At 46.4% G+C, this 16,275-nt stretch overlaps 1 protein-coding gene across 10 annotated transcripts in view; it reads left to right on the forward strand.

Moving 5' to 3' along the window:
* Positions 1-16,275, forward strand: part of ENAH (ENAH actin regulator) — a 136,971-nt gene that overhangs the window by 79,508 nt on the left and 41,188 nt on the right. The window lies entirely within an intron of this gene.

A 16,275-nucleotide genomic window follows, 5' to 3' on the forward strand; every position in this document is an offset into this window, starting at 1 on the left:
TGACCCTTCACATCCCATGAAGAGGCCCGCTGCATAACACATAATCCAAGGACCAGAGTGTGGAGGGGGTATGTAGACAGTGACATTCGGCTTCGCTGTGTTTAAAACAGACGAGCAGTATTTTTATTTCTCAACCTTCAGAAGAGTGTCGGTGGACTTACATTAGGAACTGAATGCTATCGAAGTGGTTAAAATGATTGTTTTTTATCTTGTCATCCAGGTTTTTTTAATTAAATGGAAAGGATTGTTTTTATCAGCATGTAGTCCGATAGTTGGCTTTCGAAAGGCAAATGCTAATTAATGGTTTTTCTTCTGATCTGGATCTTTTGAAGTTAATGAGTCTTAATGTAGAGAGACTCAATTACATTTTCTTGTAATTTCCGAAGATCGCCCATCATCTCATTAGCTACAAACATTTTGGTAAGGCAGAAACATTTAGCAGAGTCTTCTCAGTTGGTCTTGAAGTTTTGTTCTCTTCTGTGTCGCAGCCTGAGCCTGTACTGCCGTGGGCTGAGGCGACGGAGAGGTTGCTAGGACAGGCTGGCCCGTCTTAACTGTCTCCCTGCATCATGGCCCCTGTCAAGGCACAGAGGCCCTTGGTTTGATGGCAGTTTCATTAGAGAAAACAAAGCATGTGAGATGGATCGTGTTCTTTATAGTCCGATCTTTTTAGGAAATGACTTTTTTCATAAATTACTATAGACAAACGGTAATTTCTGATCTTTGATGGCATTAATTAATTGGCTTGGAAATGGAGGCACAGGAGGATTCAGATGCTAGGAAGCAGAAGGGTAAAATTTTTTCCGTGGATCTCCAAACTGGGATCCGGACATATCACCCCAGTATTATTCAGGGGGCCCCTCCCAGCCACCTAAGCAAACACCCCAGTAATGTCCCCCTCTCATCTGGAGCATGCCTTGCCTTCCACAGCTGTTTGCTCTGGGTCCACAGCCAGTTCCTTGCTGAAACCATCCATTGTCTTCCTGCCAAAACCAAGTCGAAAAAGCTTAACTTGTGTGTCCCCTCCCTACACAAACAATATACCCAATAAATCTCTGATCAGAAGCAACAGAAATAAACATTCCTAAAGGTAAAGCGACTGCAGATCCCCGTCTTCCTGCTTCTTCACGGTTAGCACTTTTTAAAACCACTTTTCTATATTGAATACTTGTGTTTCTTTGTTTGCTGTTTAGCTGTTAATGTCAGTACTAGCCACGGAATACCGGTTTATCCTTGTGAGTAAGTTTTAGGCTTGTTAAAGTCATACACACCTTTGTTCAGACAACGTCTTCTTCAGAAACCCAGTGCACACACAGACGAGACCGTGAAGCCGCTCTGACCTATGTGGGGGTCGGGCCCCTGGCCGCCGAGGCGCCAAGCGGGGGCAGCGGTCACTAACCCGTCCGTTCTGCCAAAACCCGCAATAGCCCGGTTTTCCTTTCTCTCTCCCTTGCCCCCGAGTCCTCTAAACCCTCAAAACAAATTTTTTTTTTAATTAAAAAACAGCTTTCTTTGGGGCTATTCATACTGACCTTTATAAGGTACTCTGTGTGGGGTGTGTGTGTGTGTGTGGTATTTCCATCTCTTTTATGAAAAGGGAGGGTGGCAGGAATGTTTTCCTTTATTTTGTTTTTAACTTGCTGTGCAATTATCTAATATACTGGAAAGTACAGGAGGTGCTAAATACAGCCAGTTATATTTGGAATTTAAAAAACACAAATCACATGTTCTAACATTCTTGAAAAAGAATTGAATTAGGCTTCATTCTTTTATACCAAATGCTACAGTTTCTCGGTCTCCTTTCTCTAACGGACGTAGACTCGATTTTAAAGAGTTACATTCAAAATGTGTTATCCAGACTGATTATTTTTCATTTCTGTGTGATTTGTCAAGTACATTTATAACAGTTTTGCAGATAATAGTTGTGGGTTACATAAAATACACAGTTAGTCCTTGTGATGATTAGTGGAGGTAAATTTGCACAATCTGTTTTTGAGAAAGGTCCAGGTCATTTGAAAATAGGAAATAATCTTTTAAACTCACTTGTTTAAAAGGAAAATCAGACTGAAACCAGCAAGTATGTTCTGCTTTTGTTCTTTTCAACCAAGATTAAGCATACCTTTGTAGAAGGAACACCTTCAAATACCTTACCATTAACTAAGACTGTTTTTGATAGATATTATTTTATAGCTGTTGAAGATGGGACCACAGTCAAAGAAATCCTCATGTTTAAAAAATTTTTTTTTTATTTTTTAAAACATTTAATATAGAGAGATTCCATTAATTTTTTTTTTCTCGAAACTTGGTCTGATATATCTTTCAATGGGAGCATTTATATGAATTTTATCTCAGCATTTTTTAATATTTTTGAGATATGCTTTAGAACTAATTGGATTTTAAAAATCTCAAAAAGTTTCTAGAAATATCTTAAGTTACCAGCGACACTTTCAGTCCTGAAGTTTTCAGTCCTGAAGATGGCAGTATCCACAGGACAATATTGAGGTCATGTTGCAGAAGCTGTCCTGTACGTTTTGAGCACAGGGTCTGTGCCAGGCACTGGGAATGTTCTCGCCAGAGAAGCCTGTCCCCGGCCCCTGGGCTTCCAGTCTGGCCGGAGCTGCTGGAAACGAGAGCGGCTTGTTGGCACACGGTGTGGAAGTGCTGTGAGTGAAGTATGCAGAAAGGCCTTTGGAATGCCCGAGAAGGTTCCAGGGTCAAAGGGGGGATTTAAAGAGAAGATGACACTTGAGTTATGTTTTGAAGAATGAGTAGGCCTCATGAGTGGTAGAACATTCTAGATGGGGTCGAGGGCATTGGAACTTGGGGAGATTGGGAAACAACAAAGAGACGTGTGGTGGCCTGGGCGCAAGGGGTTATGGAGGAGGGGACCCCGAGGGAGAAGTCGGGGAGGCTGGGAGGGCCTGCGACTCGGTGCCGGGCTGGGGGACACTGGGTGAGTGCTCCTGTGACCAGGTGGGTGCTTTAGGACGGGAAGGGCTGCCCGGCAGGAGGTTGGTGCTACTGTGATGCTGCCCCGGAAGTGAAACAGCCCCAGCAAAAAGTGAGCAGAGTGGAGCACAGGTGACACTATGACCTTCCATGCCCGTCCGTCGGCATTTTGTCCTTAAAGCAGGGCTGAGGCGGGAACGACGTGTTCATCAGGTGCCTGCTGCCCGCCGGCTCCCGACCGGGCGCATGCGTCAGTTGTGGTCTTTGTAATGGCCCACAGTCGGCCGTGACCTCCTGTGAGAGGCGGGGGCACAGCCTGCACAAGTCCGGGGACTGGCCCCGGGCCACAGCCGCGACGTGGCCCTGTGCCCTGACTCGCTTACAGTTGTCCAGTGGTGTGCCGGGCGGGCCAGAACGAGGCTATGCCGTGGTCAGGTGGTGCCACATGTGTCCGGCAGGGGCCGTGGTGAACGTGGCCTTAAGCGGACGGGGACGGGGGTGGGGAGGCACAGATTCGGTTTGGACACCTGCATTGGGAGCACTTCAGTGCCCCCAGAAAACCGTACGGGATCGGACCCTGGGAGGATCCCACACGTGACCTTGGGTGGTAGTTTCCACTTAGTTTGTTCGGTTACTTAAGCTTGTCACTATTGTCGCAGAACTTCTGCCTCATACTGAGGTTCGTTGTCTCGCCGCGTCGAACAAGGAAGGTGTGGGCACAGTAAAATGAGCAGCAGGCAGAAGTTGATTCGAGTAGAAGATGAGGAAGGAGGAGTACGGAAGCTCTTGTTACAGAGAGGGGACACGCGAGAGCGAATGCCCGCGACAGTAGGCAGGGGTCCTTGTTCTGTAAGGTTCTGGTGGCTCCCATCCCTCTCCCCTCATCCCTCACTGCTGGGCAGCCACAGGGGCTGGGTCGTCCAGCCCTGCTCAGCTCCCGTCTGTGGCCACGTGGTCCCTGGTGTGGCACAGGTTTTATGCCACTTCTTATTTTCAGCCAGGTCTTCAGTCAGATTCCTAGGGGGACCTGAGGGGGCGCAGGTGGGGTCTGTTACATTCTTTAGAGGGACCTTAGGCCAGGTCAGCCAGGTCAGCGCTCCCAGCATTGTTCCAGAATATGTGTTCTGCCTCCCCCCCACCCCCCCCACCCCCGGGACCTCAGGCCCTAATCTCTCCCTCTCTGCCTGTTTCGTCCTATCTTTTCTTTTCGCACGATAACCTTTAGAAACAGGAAGCATTAGCTGCTCCTCAGGTTTGGGGTCGGTCGGTGGGACTGTCTTTTTGGAGGTGGCGTCACCGTCACCTGCTGCTTCACTTTTGCCCTTCCCTCTTCTGCTTATGAAGTCAGTCTTCACAGTAAGGTGAGGTTGATCTGCAGGAACTGGGACCCCGGCTTCTAGTCACAAATATTGGCAGGGGAGACATGGGTTCCCTCAGGCCCTGCATAACCTGACAGACACACCCGGAGGAGGCCCGAGGCCGAGGACCCAGAGGGAGGCGGCCTGGGGTTGGGTCCTCTGGCCCTCAGGCCACTCCTCTGCTTCTCAAATGGCATCTTCAAAGTGCATTTAAGAGGCTTTTGAGGAAAGTCACTTTAGGGTGAGAAAATAGGAAAGAAAGGAACTTTCATTTGTTTTTTGCTTTATGTCTTTCAGTAAAATGTCACGGTCTTTTATTGTGATTCGGTGGAAAGCACTTACGATTGGAGCCCAAGATGTCTCCTCCTCTGGCGGGCACCTTCTCCAAAGTGGTTTCCCTTGTGGGAATGTGTTAGGATATCGTTATGGGAATTATAGGAGATGAAGGTGCTAGCAGTAGTGAGCTATAAAATGTTACTTTTGAACGCTGATATTTATAAATTCCTAGAAAATTCTGCTGTGTGGATTAACTTCCGAGGACTAAAAAGTGGTAGAGAGACTTTGAAATTTTCTCCAGCTTCTTCCTTGGCTTTACCCCCTGGTGAAGACCTGCCTCGTTGCTTTTATTTCCTCACAGGAAATTAGCGAATTCATCCATCATATGAGTGCATCTAAATGCCAGGGGTAGTAATTAGACTCAGATCTCCTCCAGGCTTCTTCTGGTCTCGTAGGATAAGACACAGCTATAATCCGAAAGAAGTTCCACGTGAAGGGGAGCGAGGCTGCTTTTCGCCGGAGCAGCTGGGCGTGCGTTCCTGCTGAGGTGGCGTTGTGAGCTGAGTGTGAAAAGTGCGTGCAGTGTAACAGTGTAAGTGCTGGGGTGGGGAGGCCGCCCGGCAGGGAAGGAGCCAACGATTGGGTTGTCCTGGGGCAGAAGGTAGGTGTGATCGCTTTGAGAGCCTCGTGATGCCGCTCAGTGGGAGGCTGGGAGCACGTGGATCCTGTGGATGAAGCCAGACCCCAGCAACCGGCGGTGGTTTGGAAAGGGGGCTGCGGGAGCCTGGGGGTCCTGACAAGAGAGGAAAACTGAAACCGGAGATTTCAGTGAGGGCCAGGCGAGTTTGAGCAGGAAGCCCGTGTTCCAGCACCGTGTCCCCTTAGGTGAGTGTGTGCATGAGAAAATCCCAACCGGTCGTTTCCCACGCCCCACGCCCGCTGTAGCCTGGGGGGGCGGCGTGTTTGCAGACCAAATGGCCCCACTGTCAGATGAAGAAAGTCCCCGGTTTGAGAGAAAGACATGGAAATGAAAATGTAGTTCAGCATAAAGCTGATTTCTCTATGAACCTGAGTCTGGGTTCTAGAAGGAAAAGCACACGGGCACAGTTTTGTTTTCAAGTAGCTCACGGTAGGGAAAAGAAACTTACTAACTTCTTTATTAGATGTTAAAATGAAATTAGAGCGCAAATACGTTAATGTTAAGCCCACAGTTCAGTGATTTATTAAGAGAGTTAGCGTGTGCATTACATACGAATGTCCTTTTCCATGGAAGAGAATTCTGGTCAGATGAGAGCGGTGATTTTCAGGCTGTCACCAGAAGACCACTGGGACACAGCTGAAGTTGTGTGTCTTGGAAAGTTGTGGGAACAATGTGTGCCATACATTGTTACACCTACTTATTCAGATCCTGAGCTGCTTTGTTTGGGACTGAAATTTACCAGCTCTTCGTAGAGATAATTAGTCTAAAACCTATCAGAAGTTCTAATGGACTGTTGTTGACATTTAGGAATTTTCGGATCTTTTTGTGCTTTTGTGATTGTGCCAAGATACTGATAAGAAAAGTTGAAACAATCCCAGTACCTGAATTGAAAACATGACCCATTATGTATCTTTGATTACTCGTGAAAGATAGTTCTTTGGACAGGCTCACTCTGGACATCTGTCTGGTCGAGGGTGTTGGTTAGAGTAACAAAGGGTTTCCAGCTGTTGACCAGGCTAGGGGCTGCCGAGCTAGGCTCCTAGTTTCTGTGCCCCACCCGTCACGCAGCCTCAGTGTCCAGCCTGTGTCTCTGCCCTTCCCAACTGGGGTTCCATGGGGGAACTGAGGGTTTCTGGAAAGTGATTTGGGTGGTGGGTCTCAGCTCTCCCCAGCATGGTACGTAGGTACCCTCACTTTCAGTGGGTACACCGAGCCAGATTTTCTTGGAAGGCTGCCTCTGCTACATTCTGTTCCCTGGGCCTCCCTTTGCACCTCTGCTCTCTGATCTCACGTTCACCCACAAGGACTGCCTTGAAGTTCTGGGACAAGAAAGTGACTGTTGGATTCATGCAAATGATAATGACTCATGTATCACGTCCTTCTCATCTGTTTGGGATAACCCTGCCCTCTAGCATTTACACTAACTAATCCTTGGAATTATTCTGTATCTAGTTTTTTAGTCACCAGGGGGAAAGTTCGAATGTTCACTTTGTAGCTACCACTCCTTTCGTGTCGTGTCGTGTCGTGTCATGAGAGGGATTGATGCCTGGATTGAGGTCTGCCTGAGTGTTCTCCATATTCTCCTTTTCTTTGGGCTAAACTACCTGCAGCATCAGAAATCTTGAATTGAAAGCCCTAACTCAGGGATCTAAAAAGTGTGCTCCAAGGACCCTTGAGGACCCTCTCCTAGACCCTTTCAGGGGGTCCGTAAGGCACTCCATTTTCCTTACACTTCAGCTGGAACAGCGTGCCACACACAACACACCGAATGTGAACGAGAGTGAAATAATGCAGCTGTGTTCTACTAAACCAGACATTAAAGAGATTTGTAAAAATAGAAAAGCATGCTGTCCTAATAGCTAATATTTTTTTATCTGGAAAATAATAATGATAATTTTTAATTGCTGTTTTTAAAGTGAATTACTAGAAGTTAAAAGTGGAAAAATATTGTCTATTTAATACAGCAAATGACAGCAGCTGTAACTCACGCAAATGCTCTTCAGGGGCTTCAGTAATTTTGAAGAGAGTTTGGGGGCCCCGTGACCAAAACTTTTGAGAATGACTGCCCTAACCCGTCATCAGGGAGACTGTTGACTGAGAAAAGAATTTCCAGCGTCTCTTTAGCTTTTCCCAGCAGCGTGGTGAAAACGTCTTGCCTGTGGGATAAGACTGGCTAGTGGATGAGAATTGATTATTGCATATTTTTTATTTCTTTAGTGCAGGATTCTGTCTTCAATACAAGCCTTGCTTTGCCTATAACAGAGAAACCTCTCTTCCTATTGTTATTATTCCCTCTTTTTCTGTTTTGTATCTTTTCTCCTGCCATCAGGATGACTTACTGGGGGCTGGGTGTGTGAGGGCGGGACTTCACCAGTCGGAGAAGTGGGCAGAGCCCAGTCCTGATCCCAGTCCCCCCAATCCTCATCTGTCAACAACAGGGAGAATGCAGGTCTGGTGGCCCTGTTTTGTGCCTGACGTATGGAAATTGCCCGGCGATTAGATTGAAACCACCTTCTGTCCAACACGAGTATCTGTGGTTGCTGTTCTAGCTCTGCCTCTTAGAAATTCAGGTTCTTCTGGTTTCTAACTGGTACGTTTGTGACTTCTTGGTTATGTTATGATAGACGAATGGTTACATGATCATATAATGTGGGGATTATTATTTATAATAAATGAACTGAAAATGGTTACCTCAAGACTTACAAGCTCCTGATCACTTGCTGTTTGGGAAAGCAAACAGCTTGGCCACAACTCAACTCTAATATTGCGCTGTTCACGAGCATGGCCTTCTTCATACATTGTAGGCCCAGGATACCTTGTCCCGCTCCAAGATGGATGTGACCGAATGACTAAAAGGGACAGATAGGGCTTTTCTGATTAGTTTACATGTCCTGGTCTTACCGAAGGTTACTTTAGCCTGAAGTTGGCTGTCAGGCAGACATGACAGTCTGTCTACGTCTCGTTCTCGTTTCTTTGCTTCTCTGGCAGTCAGACGGTTAGGCATCTCATAATGCCTGATGCAGGTCTAACGGGGGACCGCATTTCTCAGCGTATTTTGCATTTAGCCTAAGTTTAATTAATTGTGCTGCAGTGACCCAAGGATGTCATCCTTGATGATTTGCTGGTTTCACTGCCTGAGAATAGTAATTTATGTACAATTACTTCACTTGAAGTCCTGATTTTAGTCCTACTTGTTGCCCATACATTGGAGAAGCATTTGCTAGATGTCAGAAATTCAGATACCTGTTTTATAGGACTTTTCCATCTGTAAACACGGATGTAGGGGGTAGAGAGAAGCTTTAAAGGTTTTTTTTTTTTATGTTTGTTTATTTTTGAGAGAGAGAAACTGAGTGGGGAATGGGCAGAGAGAGGGAGACACAGAATCCGAAGCAGGCTCCAGGCTCTGAGCTGTCAGCGCAGAGCCTGACACGGGACTCAAAACCGTGAACCGTGAGATCATGACCTGAGCCAAAGTCGGACGCTTAACTGACTGAGCCACCCAGGAGCCCCGAGAGAAGCTTTAATCGAATAGAGTCTATTCTGTTCATTAATGGTAAGAAATGAACCGTAGGATCCACTTCTCTGGGGAGACCGTCACAACCCACAGTGGCCCCCAGGCCTGCTGTGCAGATGTAATGGTTGGGAGTCGGCCGTGCTCTCATCTGCCTGGAAGTGTGGCAGTGGCCTGTGGGCTGTGGGCTTGTCCGTCTGTGTTTGTATCCAGCACGTTAGTGCCGTGCGTGTGGGTGAACCTCGGGCATTCCTGTTTTATGTTGTAGGCAAGATAGGAAAATTCTAATCCATTTTTTGAAGATGGTATTAAACAGTGGTATCTTTAAAATCGGTATTTTATCCATAAAGAATATTGTTTTGGTAATCCATAAAAAACTCCTAAGAGGCAGGTGGTCTCATAATGTCAAAGAAGAAAAGTATTTGTTTTCCTAATAAGGTACTAGGTTGCATGCTATGAGAGAAACAAAAGCGAGTAATTTAAAATAGTCGACCGAAGGGGCTGTGACCTGGGCAGAGAAGACAGACGTGGTCAGAAGTGTCTGCGAGGCATCCCGAGTCCCACGCGTGGGACAGAGAGGCGGGGTCAGGTGGCGTGAGCCAACAGCGTACTCTCGTGCGTAGGAACCAGGAATAGTCCTCGTGAGTAGACCTGCTGTTTCCGTGGGCTTCTACAACGTCTGAGAAAATTCTCGCAGGAAACAGATGACCTCTGTTTTCTGGAAATTCTCAGGGGTATTTGGTTATGACAGTGTCATTCGTGTAGGAAGAGACACGTTTACAGGGAGGAGGTTCCTTTACAAACCCTGTTCTGCTCTTTACCGTGGTGCTGCCGTAGAAGAATTCCTTTTCCTTACTCCCTCAGGCTCACCGGTCTTCTACACTTAAGCCTTGAGTCACACTCGCCCAGTCTGAAGGTGACCGGGAGCGGGTCTCTGGTCTCTTCTGCAGATGGCACTCGGGGTGGACCTTGTGTTGATAGGACCGAAGTTAGTGTGATGTTTTCAAGGTTCAGCCGTCTTCTAAGAGCATGTGTCCTGCCTGGCAGTGTGATAAGTAAATGCTAGTAAACAGCGTGTCTCCTGTGTCCAGGTGTGCTTTTTTCACCGTGCCAGTGGATTTGCACGCTTCAGCAGTTGGCTTCCTCATTTTAAAGTTGTGTGACTGGTGTACAGTAAAAGTGATGACTGAATCTTAGCAGTTAAAAATTTTTTTAATGTTTATTTTTGAGAGAGAGGGAGAGCACAAGAAGGGGAGGGGCAGAGAGAGAGGGACACACAGAATCGGAAGCAGGCTCCGGGCTCTGAGCCGTCCGCACAGAGCCCGACCCGGGGCTCGAACCCAGGAGCTGTGAGATCGTGACCTGAGCTGAAGTCGGACGCTTCACCGATGGAGCCATCCAGGTGCCCCATGGATCTTAGCAGTTTTTTAAAATAAAGAGCTTCAGAGCAAAGCAAAAAGCCTTCCACGGATTCTTTAGTTTGAAAAAACTGAACATTTTAGAGGCACCTGGCTGGCTCTGTGAGTGGAATGTGCGACTCTTGATCTCGGGGTTGTGAGTTCGAGCCCCACTTTGAGTGCAGAGATTACTTAATCTCTGGGGTGCCTGGGTGGCTCAGCTGGTTAAGAGTCTGCTGCTTGATTTTGGCTCATGTTACGACCCCAGGGTCGTGGGATTGAGCCCCACATCAGGCTCCGTGCTGGGCGTGCCTACTTGAGATTCCCCCCGCCCAACCCCCCCATCCCCCGCCTTAGCATTCCTGTGTGAGCACACTCTCTGAATGAATGAATGAATGAATGAATGAATGAATGATTTTTTTATACCCCCAGCATTTAAAAACTTGGTGAGTTATAGCAGAATTGTGCAGTAATTTTCCGTGCCAAACTGTACATAGAGGTGAATGCATGACCGATTGGTGAAGTCTCTGACATTCATCCTCTTTTGTCTCTGAGCTCAGTTTTCCTGCCCAGAATTGCCTTGCCTTCATTTTTTCCCCACATCCAAGAGCATTAGCTTAGAAACTGTGTACTTTTATTGGTTCTGTTCATTCTTTTTCTCCTGTAAAAGTAGGGAAGAGACTTGGTCTTTGAAAGTCTCCATATTGTACATTTAGAATGAAAACACTTCTCGTGGTGACAAGACTTTCAGCTCTACGTGTGGATAAGCGAGCAAAGTTGTGACTTTCCTTACAAATGATCTGAGACATCCTCATGTCACTGAGTGCACCCCCCCCCCCATGAACCTTGCCCACGGAACTGCACGTCTTTACCATCACCCCCACCCGACTTCAGTTTTGTGGGCTGTCGCAAGTCCATTCTCTCTGTCTCTCTCTCATCCAAGTGTAAGTTTGGACCACTTTGTCTAATTGCAATATTATACTAAAACCTTTCTCCTAAGTCTTTAGATAGATTCTTCATCTTTCTTAGAAATTCTGATAATTATCTAAGTTTATATTTATGCTTATTATCTTCTTTCAGATTTTTTAAGTGGCTAACAAAAAAACATACATGATAAAACTTGAAGTAGGGGAAAGCGCTCCTGGTGAAGGGGGTAGTTCTCTTATTTGTCTGGGGGTAATAGGGACTCCAGTTGAGTGTTGGCTGCTCACAAGTTCTAGTTGGCTCAAAAGGAAATACTCCTGCCGACCACACCACGAGAAGAATGGCATGGGCCTTCTGTGTGTGAGGTGGCCCTGTGGAGGGAGGGACATAGGGGGAGCACATCTGAAAGATGGAAAGACCAGTGTGCCTGGACCATCGGGAGACAGAGTATGGACTGGGTGAGATGGGCAGTGGTCACGTCACGGAGAGAAGGCACTGGGGTTTGCTATTTATCTTAAGAGCAGTGAGAAGCAGTGGAAGAAATTTTACCAAGGCAGGCAATTCCGTCTGGTTCGGTTGTTAGGGTCTCACTGGCTGCCGTGGGGAAGGGGAGGTACCGAGATCAGAATGGGCAGCTTCGTCCAGTGATGCTGTCGTCATCGCCCAGGCTGCTGGTATCTTCGTTTTTGAGCTTCTCCCCTGCTCCGGGTGTGTGTATGGTTCAGTATATGCACTTCGGTGTGGACATACGGAGTACACGATAAAACATTAAGAGAGCAAGAAAAAGGATGAGAGAAAAATGAGCAGAAATAGAAATGCTGTTCTCTTGCCCACCCCAGTGTATGTTTAGCATTCTGGAGAAATGTGTCCCACTTTGAAAACCACCAGTGTGGACAAGAGGTCATGGAACATGACCCGTGGCAGTGGAGACCGTTCGAGAGATTACGGGGTTGCAAGTAGGTTAGCTGGTAGTAGTAGAAAGGAATGGGTGCGGAGGGCCCGAGGTTTCTAGTTTGTGCACCCGAGATCACCATGCGGGCTGAAGAGTTAGCCAGTACTCCAGCAAACGCTGGTCGGGTTTTTGACAATAGTCTTCTGCTTGGCCGTGCACATACTTAATAATAATGCCTTTAGTGACCGAGGCAGTGGGGAGGTTGTCAGCTGGTCTGCTGGACGGCTCAGCTCTGCAGGGAAGAGGATGTGGGACCTGGGTCACTCCTGCCTTTACACAAGTGTTAGCAGGTGGCAGGACCGGGCCACTGCCTCCGGTTGACTCTTGAGGCTTCTTTGGCCGGAGGCAGAGCCTCCACGGCGGATCGGGTGCTGGGCTGGGAGCACATGGAGACTGTCGCCGTTCCAGCCTCTAGTAAATGATCGGCAGTCTGTGAGCTGTTAGCAGCTGTTCTCACTCACGTTTTTGCTTAGAAGGAAATAAAATGCCCTTGAGGCCGTAAGTTGGGGAAAGATCGAAGAGATGGAGAGAGGCAGGGGAAGCCCATCACATGTGCAGTGTTGCCTGAGACACGGCACACGGACGGGACAGCAGTGCGGCTGTGGGCGCTGTTCCAGGTGTGGCTTTAGATGCGTGGTGCTCCAATTCCTGAGATAGGTAAAGATTTTCTTTTGTTAAAAACCACATATTTTAAGAGGAAAAGTTTTTTGAAAATGTATTAAAGTGCCACTTTAAAAATGCCATCCCTCTGAACACAGTTTACTCTTTTCTCACCTCTTCTGGCACGGAGCCCTGCAGTCTGACACACACACACACACACACACACACACACACACACACACACACGTGTATACATCCAGTTTTATTGAGGTATTACTGAAAAATAAAATTGTAAGATACTTAAAGTGTACGTCATGATGATCTGATATAGTATATATTGTGAAAGGATTTCTCCCATCTAGTTAGTTAACACATCCATCATCTTACCTCTTTTTTTTGTTTTTTTATGATTTTGGTGAGTTGGCAAATTTCATGTATACAGTACAGTGCTATGAAATTGTAGTCACCATGTTTTACATTAGATCCTCAGTCTTTACTCATCTTGCAGCTGAAAGTTTGTACCTTTTTACCAACCTCTCCCTATTTACCCCCACGGGCCCTGGCAACCACTTTTCTACTGTTTCTATGAGTTTGGTGGTTTTTGGTTTTTTTTAACATTTGTTTATTTTTGAGACAGAGACAGAGTGTGAGTGGGGAAGGGGCAGAGAAAGAGGGAGACCCAGAATCCGAAGCAGGCTCCAGGCTCCGAGCTGTCAGCACAGAGCCCAACGAGGGTCTCCAACTCATAAACTGTGAGATCATGACCTGAGCTGAAGTCAGATGCCCAACCACCTGAGCCACCCAAGCGCCCCAAGTGTGTTTGTTTGTTTTAAGTCACCGTACAAGTGATGCCACGTGGTCTCTTTCTCCACCTGGCTCATTTCACGTAGCATAATGCTCGCAGGGTCCATCCATGTTGTTGCCAATGACAGGATTTTCCTCTTATGGCTGAGTAGTGTTCCACATCATGTTGTGGAATGGAGTATTATACACACACACACACACACTGCATCTTCTTTGTTCTTTCGTCTCAGGTAGTTTCCGTGTCTTGACCGTTGTGAGTGATGCTGCAGCAAACTGAGGAGTGTGGGTATTCCCTGGATACCATGTTTTCCTTTCCTTTGGATATGTACCCGGAAGCGGGATTGCCGGAAGTTAGGGTAGTTCTGTTTTTAATTTTTGAGGACCCTCCATACTGTTTCTGTAGTGGCTGCAGCGGTCGGCATTCCCGTGGTACGTGTTTTTGTTTTGTGTTGTTTCTGACGCAGGCAGCGCAGTGTCTCCCTGCGTTCGGTTCTGGACGCCTTAGAACAGACATACACACGTTTGCTTTCATTCCCTTTCAGTGTATGTAGTAGGACTTTGCAATCACGAGGGAAATACCGGGGGGCCCTTACTGATGGTCAGAAGCATGAACACTGCTCATTTGGAAGCTGGTGATGTGTGCTCACTCGACAGATCAGCTTTCCAGAGAGTAAATCAAATTAAAACTGGCTTTAAGCAAACGATCTCATTTAATCCTCAGAAGAAATGATGAGATGGGTAATATCCCCTTTACAAGTGGCCGTGGGATGGGATGCTACGGGTCTGCTGTAGTGATCACATCTAGCGGGAAAATGTAGTCATGCCCATCGATTTGACCCGCCTCTCATTTTCGCTACTGCTGTCTGACCCGGCCTTCACCGTTGCGCCACTCGTACAAACACCTACGGGGAGAGAGTGGCGAAAGGCCGAGCCTGAGGGATCGCTGCCTTCCAGACCATGTTAGAAATGAGCAAACAGCCACGACGAGACTGTTCTGTGGTCAGAGTAGCTGATACATGTCGTCAGTTTTCTTCTCGGGAAGTCAAATAGAGATGCTCAGTTTTGCTTTCTTGATTCCCCTTAACCTACTCCTCAGTTGATGCTTTCCTGGAGGGCCCGTCCTTTCTTCTCCCAGCCCGGAGCCCGTTCACAGCGAGGCCGACTCGGGGAGGGCTGCTGTTGTGGAGGCACATGCGCGGTGCCCGGGTACTGATGGCGGCCGTGACCCTGCTTCCGCTGCGGCCTCCCGGCACCGGACAGTGAGTGCTCCTTCCCACGCTCCTCCCTCCTCCTCCTCCTCCCCCCTCCCCAGTGAGCTTCAGAGTTCAGCAGGAAGTGCCTGCAGGCGTATGCATGTGACTGAATGAATTATTCAGTGTCTCCGGGGAAGGGGAACTGCAGTAGGATGGAGAGGTGGCCGGGAGCTGGCGGGGAGCTCGGGTCCTGGAAGGCAGGTGCCTGAGGATCCCAAGTGCAAGCGTGAGGCGTGATAGCGTAAACTGTGACAAGCACAGACGTTTCTGGTTGAAAATGTTCTGTCTCACGCAGTCCTAACGGTTCACCTGCATTCTGACAATTTGTCAGATGACTCTGCCGAAATGATCGGTACTGGAATGTGGCAGTTTCTTTGCTGTCAGAGGCGACATCATTTCTCAGGTTTTCCTTGTGAGTTTTTATATTTCCCTGACTCTTTTTCCCTTTAAATATGAATTAAAGGAACTGAAGAGTAAAAGCTGAAGACCAGGCATGTTTATTTAATAAAGGCTTTATTAGAAGTGTCATTTACAGACATCGGTAAGACAGGTTCTTTTAAAGTTTAAACTTGAAATAGAATTATTGACAATTTCCTAAATCGTTTCTCTCCTCTGCAGTGATGTGCTTGACTTGGTAGACATGTTATATGCATGCCTGTGGTCTCTTCTGTCATTACAGTAATGTTGTGCCTGCGGCTCTCACAGGCCTCGAGTGGGTTGTTGGAGGTACTTAGCAAAGGTGCCTTTTATCAATCTTATTTATTCTGTTTCTGTTTGAAAATATCTGCTGTATGTATTGTTTTTAAAGCAAGATTTAAACTTAATTGGATTATATTAAATCTAATTTCTAAAAATGATAAATTCTCCTGATTATGTAAGATTTATTACCATGTTCAGATGTACAATCTTTAAATATAAGTTGGTTTGTTCTGATTCTATGGAGACTTTTTTAGTATTAATCGTGTTACCTAAAGAGCACAGTTCAGGGGAAATCTAAAATACCGTCTTGTTAGCCTTTATGCAGTCTTCCTTAAGCCAGTATGTTTTAATCTGTTCGTTGATTTTGGTTAATACCAATGGAAAAGGAAAATATTTCCCATGCTGAAAAGAATTTCTTGGGGATTTTATAGAAAATTATTGATGTAAAGTTTTCGATGTCATTAATGTAATCCTAAGAAAAATACTAATTTTGTTTTTTCTACCCCACTTTTGAGCATCACCTTGACTTTATGTAACCCTTTCTTCCCCTTTTCATAAATTACCACCTTCTTGTTGAGTTTTTTCTCTTAAAGAGAATTTATTTCATTATTACTTAAGGTAAATTTTAATGTAGATAATCTAAATATTAAATGACTGTTTGATATGGCCACACGTTTTTAATATGATATCTTGTCAAGTATATATACACATTGAGGAAAAAAAAAGAACAAAATGTGGCTTCTTTAAACAATAGTTTTTTGATGCGTTTCAAAGTGCAAAGCAAACGAAGATGTTCTGATTTACATCAGTGACTTTAATAAGACACTTTAATTTCTCCAGGCTGTTTACAAC

The sequence above is a fragment of the Acinonyx jubatus genome, chromosome E4 (assembly GCF_027475565.1).
Source record: "Acinonyx jubatus isolate Ajub_Pintada_27869175 chromosome E4, VMU_Ajub_asm_v1.0, whole genome shotgun sequence".
Lineage (NCBI taxonomy): Eukaryota > Metazoa > Chordata > Mammalia > Carnivora > Felidae > Acinonyx > Acinonyx jubatus.